Source organism: Nilaparvata lugens, chromosome 7 (assembly GCF_014356525.2).
Source record: "Nilaparvata lugens isolate BPH chromosome 7, ASM1435652v1, whole genome shotgun sequence".
NCBI classification, from domain to species: domain Eukaryota; kingdom Metazoa; phylum Arthropoda; class Insecta; order Hemiptera; family Delphacidae; genus Nilaparvata; species Nilaparvata lugens.
Window position 1 is genome coordinate 19,254,242 of NC_052510.1, and position 14,852 is coordinate 19,269,093.

Below are 14,852 nucleotides of genomic sequence, written 5' to 3' on the forward strand. Positions count from 1 at the left end.
TGATTTATCCCAAAGCGATTCTCTCAAAATGTGTACACTGCAATCCTCCATACCTCCGTGTTTTGATCGAAATCACTGAGGCTGGAAAACGTGTAGAACTTGCATGTCGTGCAATCATTGCCAGCTCAGCTCTTTTCAATTTTTCCAACTTTTCAACACACACAAAAAACTTTCCCTTTGGTTTCAGGGGTCGGTTCATGGGTCAGAGTGTACATATATATATATATATATATATATATATTATATATATATATATATATCGTTTTCAAGTAGATTAGCATCGGAGTTTTCGTGTGGGTGACGGTTGTGTGATGATGGTGAGGTAGGGGACTCGGTTCGGGTAGTTTCGTGAACGCGAAGTACCCCCTCTAATTCCCCCCTTCCAAGACTATTTCATCCCTCTTCGGTGGAAAAGCGCAGGCATTCGGAACGCAGTTAGTGTCGCGATGCTTTGGTGAGAATACCCGCAGCAGTCATGCTCCCGTTCCGACGGTATTCAGTGAGCGTGCTTCTTTAAAACGAATTTTATTTTTCCCTCGCGAGTTGGAAAGTACAGTAAGTATGCAATTTGTTACATGACTTGTTCCTTGTTCCTATGTCAGTGTCCTTTGGTAAAAGCCCACGCTTTTGAAGCTGAATAAATATTTATTAAAAGTGCTTCAAATGAAAATAGACGATCGAGTAGAATAGAAAAGTTACGTATTGAAATCAATATTATCAATCATACTTTGATTATACATGTCATAAATAAAAACTGATATAGAAGATTCATTGATCAATCATTCCCTTAGAAGTTTCTTTATTTTCCAATAATTCTCCTTGTGCTGATTGGGAAAATAAACTTGATTTTTGTTTCCTATTCCATCATCCAATACTCTTATATGGTTCTTGATCATATTGTGAATACTGATTATAATAATTGATATGAGTGAGTTGTGCATTCAGCAATAATTATTCAAAATCATGAAATCGAGTAAAAATTATTGGAAAGAATTTATCATATTTCAAAGGTTTCTTTGTCGATTTTTCTAGTGTTTATTAGTCATTGATAATCAGACATTGGTTTTAAGACCATGGTCGTCTGATCAAATACTTTGTCTCTTCAGGATTGGAGCAATCAATCCTGATTCTATTTGATGAATAACCATAGGCCTATATCTATAGAGAAGGTCTATTATCGCAGTACAAAGGTTTTCACCGATTGTTGATCAGTAATTCATTTTATGACACCAATACTATAAATGATAACAAGAGTCATACTAAAAAGTCACTTCCCAGTTATATCAATGGTTCTGAACTTCATGATAGCTACTTTCAACCAATGTCAATAACAAAATTAAAAGAAAAATGCTCAAGTTATTTTATTGAAGTAGCCTGCATAAAGTACAAAAGGAAACTGCTCTTGTTGTTGCGAAAAACGTGATCTTAAACAACTTTAGTCTTATTAGTCACAAAATGAAATAATATGTATGGATTGAGAATATTTTACGCTTATCTACGAGTTGAATGAAAGATTTTTATAATAATTAGGTAATAATTCCTAGCACGTCTAATTATAGTCACAACTACTCAATATATTAAGTCAAATTTTCAGAGTTGAGTGCTTCTGAGAACTGCTGGTCAGTTCCAGCTAATGTTATCGAGGTATTACTTGAAAATTATTTTTGGAACTTTATATTGAAATATTAAAGATTAAATATTTCAGAGACAAAATTCTTCTGGGAAGTTCACTTGCCTATACTGGCTAAGCTTTTATGAATGAATTATTTCTATAATGAATTTTATTTTTATAATGAATAATTTCACGAGAGAATCTTCATTTCCAATGAAAAACAGGATGAAATTATGTGATGAAACATCGTCCATATATGAATAATTGAAATGAATTATTTCTGTAATGAAGAGTAAGTTTGAATATTATCGAGTGCTCTCATCCAGCTCATCTGGAATAATAAGATCAGAGGGAAATTCAATCGAATAATGTACAATATCCAATACTCAATTTTCACAGTTCAGTAATTGAATATTCGCAGCCAAAGAATATTAAACTCACGTCCCACTCTTTAACACATCCTCATCAAATTCCAATGAGCTAGATCAATAAGATCAATGATATAATAATAGAGATTCATCATCCATAGCACTAATAATCTCTAAATCTTTATCGAATCCTCTAAATATTAAACATAGAGAATTTTTCAATTCAACTTCGATGATAGAGTATTGCCCCAGGCAAGATACAAGCAAGGTTTATAACTGTGGTATTTTTGAACTGTTGCAACTTTGTAGATAATTTATTTTATGAAGTCGTTGGCCGCGCTGTTACTTTAATCGCACAAGTCAGTTCACAGATTTTCCAACCTGTTACTAACGTTGGAAAATTAACTCGATACTATTTATGAGTTGAAAAAACGCATTTCAGTGGCTCAGTACCCACATAAAGTTGGATCCCGGATAACTTATCATTATTCTTCCAATTATGCACCCTTGACAAAAATTGATTATTCCTTTGTACTCTACTTTCTTATCTCTACTTGTTCATTTTTCAGTTGAACTTTCAGTCTTGGAACTCTCATTGACTGGATTTTATAAGAAGAGATTTATGCTGTTTCATTTGCTTGCTTGTAATAATTAATGTTTACTTACTCGTTACTTTCGTTGACTTGATACTTTCAACTGGAACGCGCAAGGTATTTTTGAAACTTCATTTTTCGAACATGAATGTATTGTTCTTTAAGCTTTAAAAATTCATGATTTGATAAAGAGGTGTTCAAAAATAATTCTATCCAAACAAGCCAATGAGGGAGCAGAGAGTAGTTTCAAAGTCAATTATTGATGAAGTAGAAAAATTGGAGAGCCAGCGATTTTGTAGTTTGGGAATCAGTCGAAAAGAGTTCAGAAACACATGATTAGACTAATTACAAACTATTTCAACGGTTATTTTTTGGTTTGTAGTCAGTCAATGAGAGTCCAAAATCCAATCACACGCAGTGTGGTTCGACTTCATATCCATGTAGTGAAAAAACAGAAATAAAAATGAAACTCTAAGTACCCTTTTTTAAAACTGTTTATGCTACTCACAACATGTTTCGACTATGATGCCAGTTCTATTTTACTTTCCTTGCCCTATTACCATAGGTAAGGAAAGTATTGCTTTCCGAAAAAAATTAAGGTACCCCAATTTCTAAATTTCTATACGTTTCAAGGTCCCCTGAGTCCAAAAAAGTGGTTATTGGGTATTGGTCTGTATGTGTGTGTGTGTGTGTGTGTGTGTGTGTGTGTGTGTGTGTGTGTGTGTGTGTGTGTGTGTGTGTGTGTGTGTGTGTGTGTGTGTACACGATATCTCATCTCCCAATTAACGAAATGAATTGAAATTTGGAACTTAAGGTCCTTACATAATAAGGATCCGACACGAACAATTTCGATCAAATGCAATTCAAGATGGCGGCTAAAATGGCGAAAATGTTGTCAAAAACAGGGTTATTCGCGATTTTCTCGAAAACGGTTCCAAAGATTTTAATTAAATTCATACCTAGAGTAGTCATTGATAAGCTCTATCAACTGCCACGAGTCCCATATCTGTAAAAATTTCACCCCATCTATGCAAAGTTCGATTTTAGATTCTCAATTATCACAATTTTAACAAGAAAAAACAAGTGGAAAAGATTGAGCATGAGAATCTCTACAATTAATGTTTGGTAAAATTTTCACCTAAAATTGAAAATAAGCTCGAAATTCGAGAAAATGAGATTATCCAATTGCAAACTTTTGGCAACTGTTGATTCTATTAAATGATCCACTATGAAGAGATAGCAGACCTCGTATGTCTCCAGCGTTATTGTCCTGTCACCAGCTGACTCAGATCTTTGTTTATAAGTAGACTTGAGATGCGCGGGAACACTAGCGTTAGGTGATCAATTCTCATAACGGCAAGGAAAGTTGTGTGAGTGCGCCACACCAGATTTTTATTTCTATTCAAGGGTAGCCCTAACGAAAAAATACAGTGATATAATCATAATTGTTAATTTTCTTCAATCCTTATTTCAATTTTAATTTATTCCAGCACAAAAAAAGAACACAATATTAATCATAATCAAGAAACAATTGGATACAATATTATTATTAGTAATGATATAATGACTTATAGGAGAACAACGGGCTTCAGCCAACTATGGATTCCCGTGTAATAGAGCATAAATATATGAGATATGGAGAGGAATGAAAATGAGAGATATATGGAGGCAAAATAGTGATAAATACTGATTTGTTAGAAACCTGTTCTTCAATATCAAGTGAAAATTTTCTACAAGATACTCGATTCCCAAGAACTCCTGTATTAACAATGGATATACGATTTGAAGATCCATCTTGATATTAGAAAAATTACTTGGAAAAAAGAATGAAATAACAGAGCACGTGCAGCTCTCATCAGATTGATGGGATGCCGCAGAAGTTACCGGATTGCTTCAGCTAGCACAGAAAAAGAGCAGAGAATGAAAGAAAGCAGATAAAATATGAGTGCAAAATACCATCTCAGCGATGTAGATCGAGAAAATGAAAAGTTGAAAATCGCATCTCAGAGGCGAACACTATCTTTGTTCGTAGCGTCTCTGTCATTCAAAACGCGGCGAATCCAATACATTAACAATCGCGTTTTGATGCAAAAAGCTCTTAGTGCATCCTTTGCAATCCTTTCACTTCTGTTTGTTATTTCAATAGTTTCTGCTGCTTGAGCACATAGGGCCACCGTCTTCGTTTGATGGACGGTTTACAGACAGACAGAACTCATGAACAACTACTGGTCTATTCATAAGAAATTTCCAAGAAACATTATGCAAATTGAAGTTTGAATTATTCATACAATATATCATTGGCAATGTTTCCATTTGGAAAGTCTTATGAAAAAATTTTGAATTGGAAATACTCCTTGAAGTACTTACTTGTTCATTCTGATATTTTTAACGTTTTGAATTGTAGGCTATGGAAATATTATACTGAGGAAAAAGTAGAATGTTGGGCAGAATGCATTCATTTCTTGTTATATCTGATATTTAGACTGTTTTCAAATTTGATAGCAGTTTAAATAAATTGAATAAATAATGTTCATTGGGAAGAATGTTTTGATATTAGTTTATTCTCTCGACGCACCTGTCATAAAACTCTCTATTTCTCAACCTAACTAATGTTTTTGATGTGTTTCAGATCAAATAATTGGCTTGAAACTGGTGAGTCTGGATGATACTGTATCCATATTCTTAATTATTATTGTTATTGTCAGGAATTATGCTGATACGAACATTATATAATTCGCTAATTGAAAATTAGCTGATATGTACAATTCCGTGAATAACATAAGGTTGTCCTATAACGAAGTAGAGAACACTGGTTTCCTTCTTCCGTGGTCCTACCAAGTTAACGGCTGACAATGTACTTACTTCATTGATATGAAAACTTGGACAGTTTTGGCCTTATCCAATTTATAACATTTATATCAAATAGTTGATAGTGCACAATTTTATAGCTCACTATCATATCCACTATTCTATGAGCAACATTATCAAATCAGTACAATTCAAGTAATCAAATCATAGATGGAATCAGCTAAATTCATTATTCCATTATTGGAAATACTCTTGTTCCGATATAATACAGCTCTCTGATGCTAGTTTCACTATAATTCTGTACTGGTAAATTCAGTGTAGATTGCTACTATACTACGGAACTTACAAGCAAACAGTCAACTCGTATCTTTGAAGAAAAAATGTTGAATCGATGCCAGCTAAGTTAGCATTCACATGTCATCACTCACTGACTGGAAAGTGCAATCTGCACCCGTGCATCACAGTGTCTGCACCCTCAGCCAACAATGTATCCAACAACTCACTACACGTGTCATGGGACATGGTGTGGGGTGGGGATGTATGGGGGGCATCAAGCATGGGTTCACCACATTTGTGGAGGGGGGTTTCCTCATAGCGGGGGCTAGATAAACCACGAAAACAATGCATGTGCCCATGTTAATGTGGTGCACACCCATACAATGCACCCACAAAGCTGTGTGCTGATGCTACTGGACATCCAATACATGCATATACAATAAACACACACATATATGTAGTACCTGTGTTTGACGACCCCCTCATGGAGGGCGACCTATGAAGTGGTAGGGGGTATGAAGGTTTCCCGAAGCCGGATGATTGAATAGTACGTCGCGCTTCATTGGTTACCATGACAACGTGTTGCCAACACCCGCACTAATCAAAAGGCCCCCTTCTCGACTTCGACTTTCTCCTCATCGTTTGAAATATTACTTTATTTATAGCCGCCCCTTTTTCCACGTTTTGCATGACCAGCTAGCACGAAAGAAAAAACTGAAGATGAGAAAGTTGGTGCTACTATCTCCAAGAAAGGGTGGGAAGTTGGGGGTGATAGGGAAAAGGAGAAAAATCGGTGCTACACTTTCCAAGATAGGGTGAAAAATTTGGAGGAGATAGAGAAATCGGAGCAAAACAGTTTTCTTCTTGAGGTTCCCACACAAAGCTACTCCCTCCAAGACACAGAGAACAAAATTAGAACAGATAGAAGAATGAAGGAATAGTATTTTGCGTGGAAATAGCTTCCTCGGTAAAAGAGACAAGTAACTTTTTTCAAGAAGGAAACTTCTTCTCATAGTTTCTATAAACTCTGCTTTCCTCTCACACACAAAACCGAGCAATATGAGGAAATGAAGAGAATGTTTTCTTGGAAAAATATGCTGTGTTTCAAACAGCTTAACTTGGCCATTTTTCTAATTCAAAGTTTCCAAATTTTTGAGTTTATGAGCGTTGATGAAATTTATTGTCTTTACACTGATAGACACTCAGTGTAGGCCAATGCCATGCTAGTCACAAGAGTATGCGGAAGGTGAAAACTATTTCACGCACTCTCTTTATAAGCTCAAACTTAGAACATAACTTTACTTCAAGCAGTAATTGAAAGGTATGACCCAAATAGTGAAAAATCTCATGTTTTGAAGGTTGTAAATCAATTCTCAGTAATGGTTTCAGGAGAATGTTGGAGAGATCTATTAGTCAAACTTATGCATCTTGATATTCATTCTCTATTTATAGTAATATGAAATTAATGTTCTAGTTCAAATTGTTGGAATAATCTCAAATCGCAAAAGTACTCGTCTACTTCGAGTATTTGAACTTGTAAGAGTCAATCGTAAATAATACGAATACACATTTTAAGAAGTTGGTATACGATCTTTTTTATCAAGTTTCACGCTTATTTGTATAGACGACACAGACATGTCTTGAAACTTGAACTTGCTCGAATGTTTTACCAATTAGGTCTTATATTGAACAATATCTTTTCTCATCTTTCTGTATCGAGTTTCTTCATTACCAGCAAACAAAGTTAAGAATATTTTCATTAACGAATCAATAGATCAACGTGTGATGAATTTCGATATTCATCACCAATGCCACGCACCTCATTGCAAAATAGAGTCGGTGCTTTCAAAACCAGTTGGCTCGATTGTCATTGCGAATAATGTCTACCATCAAAACGTCAAATGCAGGACTTTCTGCCAGCTTTCAGATTCGAAAAATGTAAGATAAAACAAGAGCCTGCCAATCAGAGCTAACTGGAGCTCAGGTGCATTTCTCTTCTTCATTTCCTTCTCTCCTATTCAAATGTCACAGCTATTTTTCATCTCTTTCCACTCTTCAATACTATACATTACCGCCCGTTGCCTCCTTCTGTTGGAAAACAATGGAGTTGTGCGAGATCTTTTGTGATGGAAACTTCATAATCTTCCTGCATTCAACTAGGAATTTTTGTCCTTCTTTTCTTGTTTTGTCACGGCCTGGTTAATTTGTAGCTTTTCTCACAGACGAAAATGTTCTCCGAAAATATAATATAGAGATTCACTTCTTCCCAACAAACAATTCCCTGACTTTCTCTCTCATTGCCAACCAGGATCAAGATTGAGAACTTTTCTTGATAATTACTGTTGATGAACCTATAATAATATCATTCAATATTATCATTTATTTATATATATTTTTTATTTATTCATCCTTTCAACATGATACTATCCTATCCATACTTTATATTCAATAGCATATGAAAATTGTCAAATAATTTTTCATTTTAGCACATTATCATTGAAAACTACTGTATTGAAATTCATAATGGATTATTTCTATCACTATCAAAATGACATGTTTCAGTGAATCTGTTGGAGAATGCTTATAATTTTGAAAAACTTATAATTGGATCGAATGCTTTCGATTCGACATGTATATTGAGCAATGAGCCTCATGGTGTTAGTTGAATTTAATCATTAATGTTAAAATTAATGGTACTGTATCAGTATGTCTCGTTCAAGATTGTGAGCAGAATTCATTAAACTGATATTAAATTTGGGAATTATTCCAATGTTTCAAATAAAAATTCCCGAAGATGAATATGTATAAAAACACTATTGGTTGATAAGCCACCATTTACATAGCCAACTTTGTTTATTCATTAATTGGAAATGTATTTGATCATCTTCATTCTCCATGAAAGTACTCTGCAGAAAAGTTGGGTACAATCTTCTATCGCAATACCATTTTTTGGTATTCACTCAGGGAAACCTCATCAGATATATTTGTCTGATAAAATCTTCGATTATGTTATCAATATTCAAAATTAGTACAGCAATAGAAATTACTATGAAAACCCAACTCCTTCATTCTCGGGCATTTTATAATCAACTGCAAGGACTCACTCGACACAATTACAGTAGACCATTGAAGAATCACAAATAGGCCTACTCTCTAAAATACATCCGAAATGAGTTTTTTCATTTGATCGATCCATATCACACTAACGTATGCATGCAGGATGCAGGTAAAAAGCCATACTACTGGTTACTGGTTTTAAAACGCAAATCGACGAATATCCGGTCCTACACAACTGATTCGGCTCACTAATTGGCGTATGCATTGTTTTCGATCTGATTTCTGTTCTGTTTTATTTTTGAGGCAGTCTGGCCCCCAGCTTCCGAAGCAGGACTCGGTGCTCAACCAGTGTTCGCTCTTGTTTTGTGTGATAATGACGTGAAATGGGATGGCTGCGTACATCGATCGCATTGAAAAGGATAAAAGCAACTCATTTGTGCAGGTATCTTAACAGGCATTTAACATCAAATTTTTATCCAATATGAAATTACTCTGTGGAATTAGATACTGAAAATTTTAGAACAGCATGAGCGTATTGTTCCGAATAAACGCTTCCTGTAGTTCAATGAACAATTTTGGTTTCTCGTTGTAAATACAGTCGATTTGAACGCACCTTTCGTAATCCGTATTATTTGTTCTACCAGAGAATTTGAATTGTGGAATTACTGTACTATTGATTTTCCCCGGCTTCCAACGTAATATTGATAGAATATGAATTTTTATCCAATATGAAATCACTCTGTGGAATTTGATCCAGAATTAACAGGAATATTTGAGTTTACAGAACAATACGACTGTTCTTTTATTTGATAATGTTCGTGGTTGTACAAGTGAGTGTTATAAGATACACAATATTAATAAAAATGTTTGATTTGATATTACAATATCATTGTTCGTGAGTTGGACAAGACTAGCTATTCCAGAAAATTAGTCACGCTCTCAGAAAATCTTGTTTTTCCTATTGTTAACTTTCCCCTAGGTGTGGGTGATAAGGAAAATTTGAAGTTTAGGGATATCAGAATTTTTGAAAATGCATTCAATTTGAAAAAATGAATGTTTTTGCCATGAGCAATTCCGAAAAGTTATTTCGGTTCTATGAATTTTTTTATCTCTGCTCAATTCACTTCTCTCCCTGAACACGATAACTCCATTCCTAATTAACCGATTGACTTGAAATTTTAAACTTAAGGTCCTTATCCAATGAGGATCCGACAATAAGAAATTCAATAAAATTCAATTTAAGATGGCGGATAATTACTAAAAAACCATGTTTTTCACGGTCTTCTCGAAAACGGCTCTAACGATTTTCTTCAAATTTATACCATGGATAGCTAGCTATCCATAAGCCCTCTCAACTGACATGAGTCTCATTCCTGGGAAAATTGCAGGAGCTCCGTAATATTCTTGAGAATAATGGCGGATATTTACTAAAAAAACAAGTTTTTCACGATTTTCTCAAAAATGACTTGACCGAATTTTTTCTAATTCACATCCTGTATAGTTATTTATCAGCTCTATCAACTGGCATGAGTCTCCTTCCTGGGAAACTAATGAGGGGTCTACCCCATCCTTGAGAAATGGACTTTGTAACCTCCTTCTCGTGTATGATGTAGGTATGTAGAGCAGTTTATTAAGAGAACACATAGTCGATATATTTCATCTGTAGAACATCTGTTTCGACGACTTTTAAAAAATCATCAAATTTCACAATTTACACAAAGGAAAAAGTACTCTGAAAACAATTATATTATATACACATATACAGTAGTCTCATCAAAGTTTCAAATATGTTGCTGCCAATCGTCATTATGTTATTCCCCTAAATATATTCTCGTTTAAGAATGAGGCTTGCAGTTCAATGAGCAAGGAAAGTTGTGTGAGTGTACCACACCAGATTTTTTGTACTAGCCTTTCCAATATTGGAATAACATTTTTGATTACTTCTCGATGGATTTTATAGAATATCCATGAAGGGAAATTCTTATATTAATAAATGGAAATTCTTATTTTAATTCTTATTCCATAAATGGAATATCCATGAAGAATGGAAATTAGGAATTGGGATTGAATTGATTTTGATTTTGATAAAATTAATTGCAGTCCTCGTTCATATCTATATCCTTCAACATCATGTTCTAATCTGCCATTTTAACGTGTTTCGGATGGACACGTTACACCGTCGGTCCCGGCTGCCTAAAAAGCAGTCGTTAGGTCATGTCAGAGACCCTGAAATTTATCAGTCGCGATCTGGAAACTCTGACACCAGACATGGGTTCTAGGTCACTCGATACTATTATTATTACTCTGCCATTGGTCATAAGATGCGCACCGATAAGGCACGTCTACAAGTAGGCGTGTCAAGGCGCAGCCAATAGTAGACCACCTACATTATCGATCTTCACAACATCAGCTATTAGAGTTCTCTTTTCCAAAAGTGAAATGTTCAGTTTCTCTGTACTCTTCATATTGATTTCATTCAAACTTATAATTTTGTTCATGATAATTAGTGGCTTAATAATGGCATACCGTATCTCGTGGAAACATTAATGGATATGATGCTTACATAATAATTTATGTTAAATATCCGGTTCCATCGTTTTAAACTATAGAGCAGTCGTAGAACAGTGATATAATATCAAATTGTGCTCAATTACCTTGATGATTCTTGTCAAGTATCTGTATGATTTTTGTGATATTTATGTAATCAACTGTTATTCATGTAGTTATTGATCTGATGTTCTCCTTATCATAAATCATTAATCCGGAGCTGATGACATGAAATTGTAATTGAACATTGATGAAGTGCTGACTGCTGACTTGATCAGCTATTAATTAATTGCTGAGGGACTTCGCAGAGGAATTACGTATGTCATTATAAGCCCAGGTCCAGGCATCATTATCCTACCCTTAATAGACTAATGATTAATATTATGTGTACGCATTTGCGAGTATTGAAATGTTATCAATGTACATTATGTCACAGATAAAATAGTTCCTTGTAATTTGAATCAGAAACTGAGTACAATCACCACAAAAATTTATCAAAATTTGAAAAATCAACCAACATTTTATTAATCAACAAGAAGTATATTTATTTCATCGCTATAGGAGATCAGACTGACGGATCATCTGAGTTTGAGATACTTTATAAACTTTATTCGTGTTGTGATACAATTCAACAAACTAAATTAGGTCTTGAAAATTGTATTCCAACCATAGCCTACTATAGATAGAGTAAGCCATGATTTTAACGCAGACTATCCAATTATACAATATATTTCATCAGATGAGAATGACTAATAAATACGAAGTACGGTATGCATATGATATTGTCAGTGATTCAAGAGTCAAGTTGACAATTGCTCCATTTAACATAGATTTTGTTAAAAATAAGAGGAAAGCTATAAATGAAAGAATAATGAACAATGTAGCAGAACCTTTTTAGACATTCATTGGTAATTGACGCCTGATCAGAGAGTAGAGAAAATTTATTTAATCCCGATATTATGCGCGATTATCAGTGAATGATGTTTGTTCATAATCAAACATTCGATTATGGAATGTGCTGCATACAAAACTCGTTATCATGGGTAATGCTCTACTGGCAACTCAATTGGAAAGCATTTGCAGTGCGTTTGACAAGCGAGTCTATATGAATTCAATTTATTCAATAAACATTTTCAGTATGTTACCAGTATATTTCATGTTGTCATGGGCACTACAAAAACTAATTGATAATAGAAGGGAACTGAAGGACTTAATAATATGAACAGAAAACATAATAATTGGATATATACTTCTCTCCTTATATTGGACTTACATTTTCAAATAGACTGATACTTCTCAACAGTTAGAGATGATATTATTCGAATATGATTGTGAGTCAGACGAAGTGAACTTAGTCCTCTGTTGAGTCAAGAATAAGAGGGAGAATATGAGGATGAAAGTGAGAGGATTATACAAATTTATTAAAACGGTCGAGTGATTTATTCAATCAATTAAGGAGATAAATTTATTAGATTAAATTGGAAGAAGAATGAAAAGATATCTTCAAGGCCTCCCTTGTATTCTCTCATAGCCAATCTCACATCACAAGAAATCACCAGACCCAATGTTAAAAGTAAACTTTTTAGAATCAAGTTCAATACGCTTTCTATTATGTAGGCTACTTTACTTTGAGTATTTGCTAAAGTTGGTCTATTAATTTATGTAGAAACAAAATGACCATTATGAGATAATACAATAGTTTCAATGAAAATATGAATTTCACTTTATGCAAAGATACAGAGTGTTTCAGAGAAACGGGAAATTTTGAAAGTTAAATAATTCCAAGAAAAACAAATCTTTACATAAAGTTTCTCATATCATTCGATAGTAAAAATGATGCCATTTTAGAATAAATAATACCGTAACATCTATTTTTTGAAGATGACATCTTGCAGGTATGTTCCTTTTCCACGCAAACATTCCTGTAGTCTCTTCATCACATTGTCTATTTATGGTTTGACGTAACATTACAACTCGAATTTGAAATCGCTTCTCGAATCTTGGCTTTCTATTCTGCAACAACCGAAGAATATTGAAAGCCAAGATTCGAGAAGCGATTTCAAATTCCAGTTGTGATGTTACGTCAAACCATGGACAATGTGATGAAGAGACTACATGAATGTTTGCGTAGAAAAGGAATAGACCTGCAAGATGTCATCTTCAAAAAATAAATGTTACGGTATTATCTATTCTAAAATGGCATTACTTTTACTATTGGATGTTATGAAAAACTTCATTCAAAGATTTTTTTTCTTGAAATTATTTAACTTTCAAAATTTCCCGTTTCTCTGAAACACCCTGTATTTGCTTCAGAATGTGATGATTCGTTTTAGAATACTCTACGTGTTGAGGATTAAGGCCCTAATGCATAATTTAAAGGCAAACGCACAACAGACAGACGAAGAACAAAATCAAACGTCTGCTTGCTTGTGTGGCCCAATTTCGTGCTCAGTATGAGAACATATTAAGGCTCAAGAGGTCGTGACTGGAGGCCATTCCGAAGAGAGTCTTCCTTGACATTACAAGGAATGAATTGTATCTGAGAAAATAGTAACTGAGAAGAAGAATGAATGGAGAAATGTGTTTGGGATTGGTACGAAGCGGCCGTCACATCAATCAGACGTTGGCCAGTGTCGGGGATCGGAAGTAAAAAGAGGAGCAGCCAGCAAAGCAGCCAATCAGCGAGATTCTATTAAATCGAATGGAAGACATCGATTATCGATAAGAAACGACTTATCGAGGGCTGGCGTCACAACGAAAGCCATTCTGTGATAGTTATTACTCTCGAGACGTAACTCTATTACTTAAAAGGAAAAGGCTTGTGAAAGTATTCAACAAGTAATGACTTTTGAAAGCTGTCTAATTCATAGAATGCATTCGGATCTGATGAGATGGTTGTAATCCATAGGTTGAGTGGTAGAGAGGACTAGGAAGTCCTGACTCTACTAAATAGAGATTGTTTTCATTTTTAAATTATCATTATCGTTATGTCATTGATATCAAGTTACTCAACTTTTTCATTTATACGATTTGAAGTAGTCTAGTTTTGAGATAAATAAAATATCCTCTCAATATGCGTCATGTTGGATTCATTAATCAAATTCACAATCCACAATATTGTCAGTTCCAAAAATTATTGAATGATAACTATTTTATTTTGTAAATCTTCCTCTTTATCGTTACTTTTTCCCATTAGATGTTTAGAGTCGTCTCTCAGTCACCATCTCATTTGATACTGGTCGTCTCAGTGGTAAGTGCCAACTGCTAAATATCTTTATGGACTTTTATTATCCATGTGAGCTGGGGTCGGGCATCTAATGGTGGTGACTTCTTCTCCAGCACTCTCCTTGCCATATGGGCATCATGACCATACCAACGTAGTCTCCCCTGAATCACTTAGTAATTCTTATAACTGTGGAACTTCTTTCTGACATGAGTGTGTTTAATGTTGTCCAGCCAAAGGACTCAATGAATTTTTGTCTAGACTTCCAACACCTGCCCATCTCAATATTCTCATTTGTGCAGTATGGTGTTTCTTCTCAGCGGCGAGCACTCAGCTACATAAAGCGTTGTAGAGCACATTGCGGCTTT

At 34.6% G+C, this 14,852-nt stretch overlaps 1 protein-coding gene across 2 annotated transcripts in view; it reads left to right on the plus strand.

The window, feature by feature from the left end:
- The first annotated feature begins 431 nt into the window (after window positions 1-431).
- The window catches only part of LOC111058539, a 226,346-nt gene continuing 211,925 nt past the window's right edge, over window positions 432-14,852 (plus strand). For both annotated transcript variants that reach the window (XM_039432285.1, XM_039432286.1), the window contains exons 1-2: window positions 432-555; window positions 5,203-5,225. The gene's annotated coding sequence lies outside the window, so the exon portion shown is untranslated. The remainder of the gene's footprint in view (window positions 556-5,202; window positions 5,226-14,852) is intronic.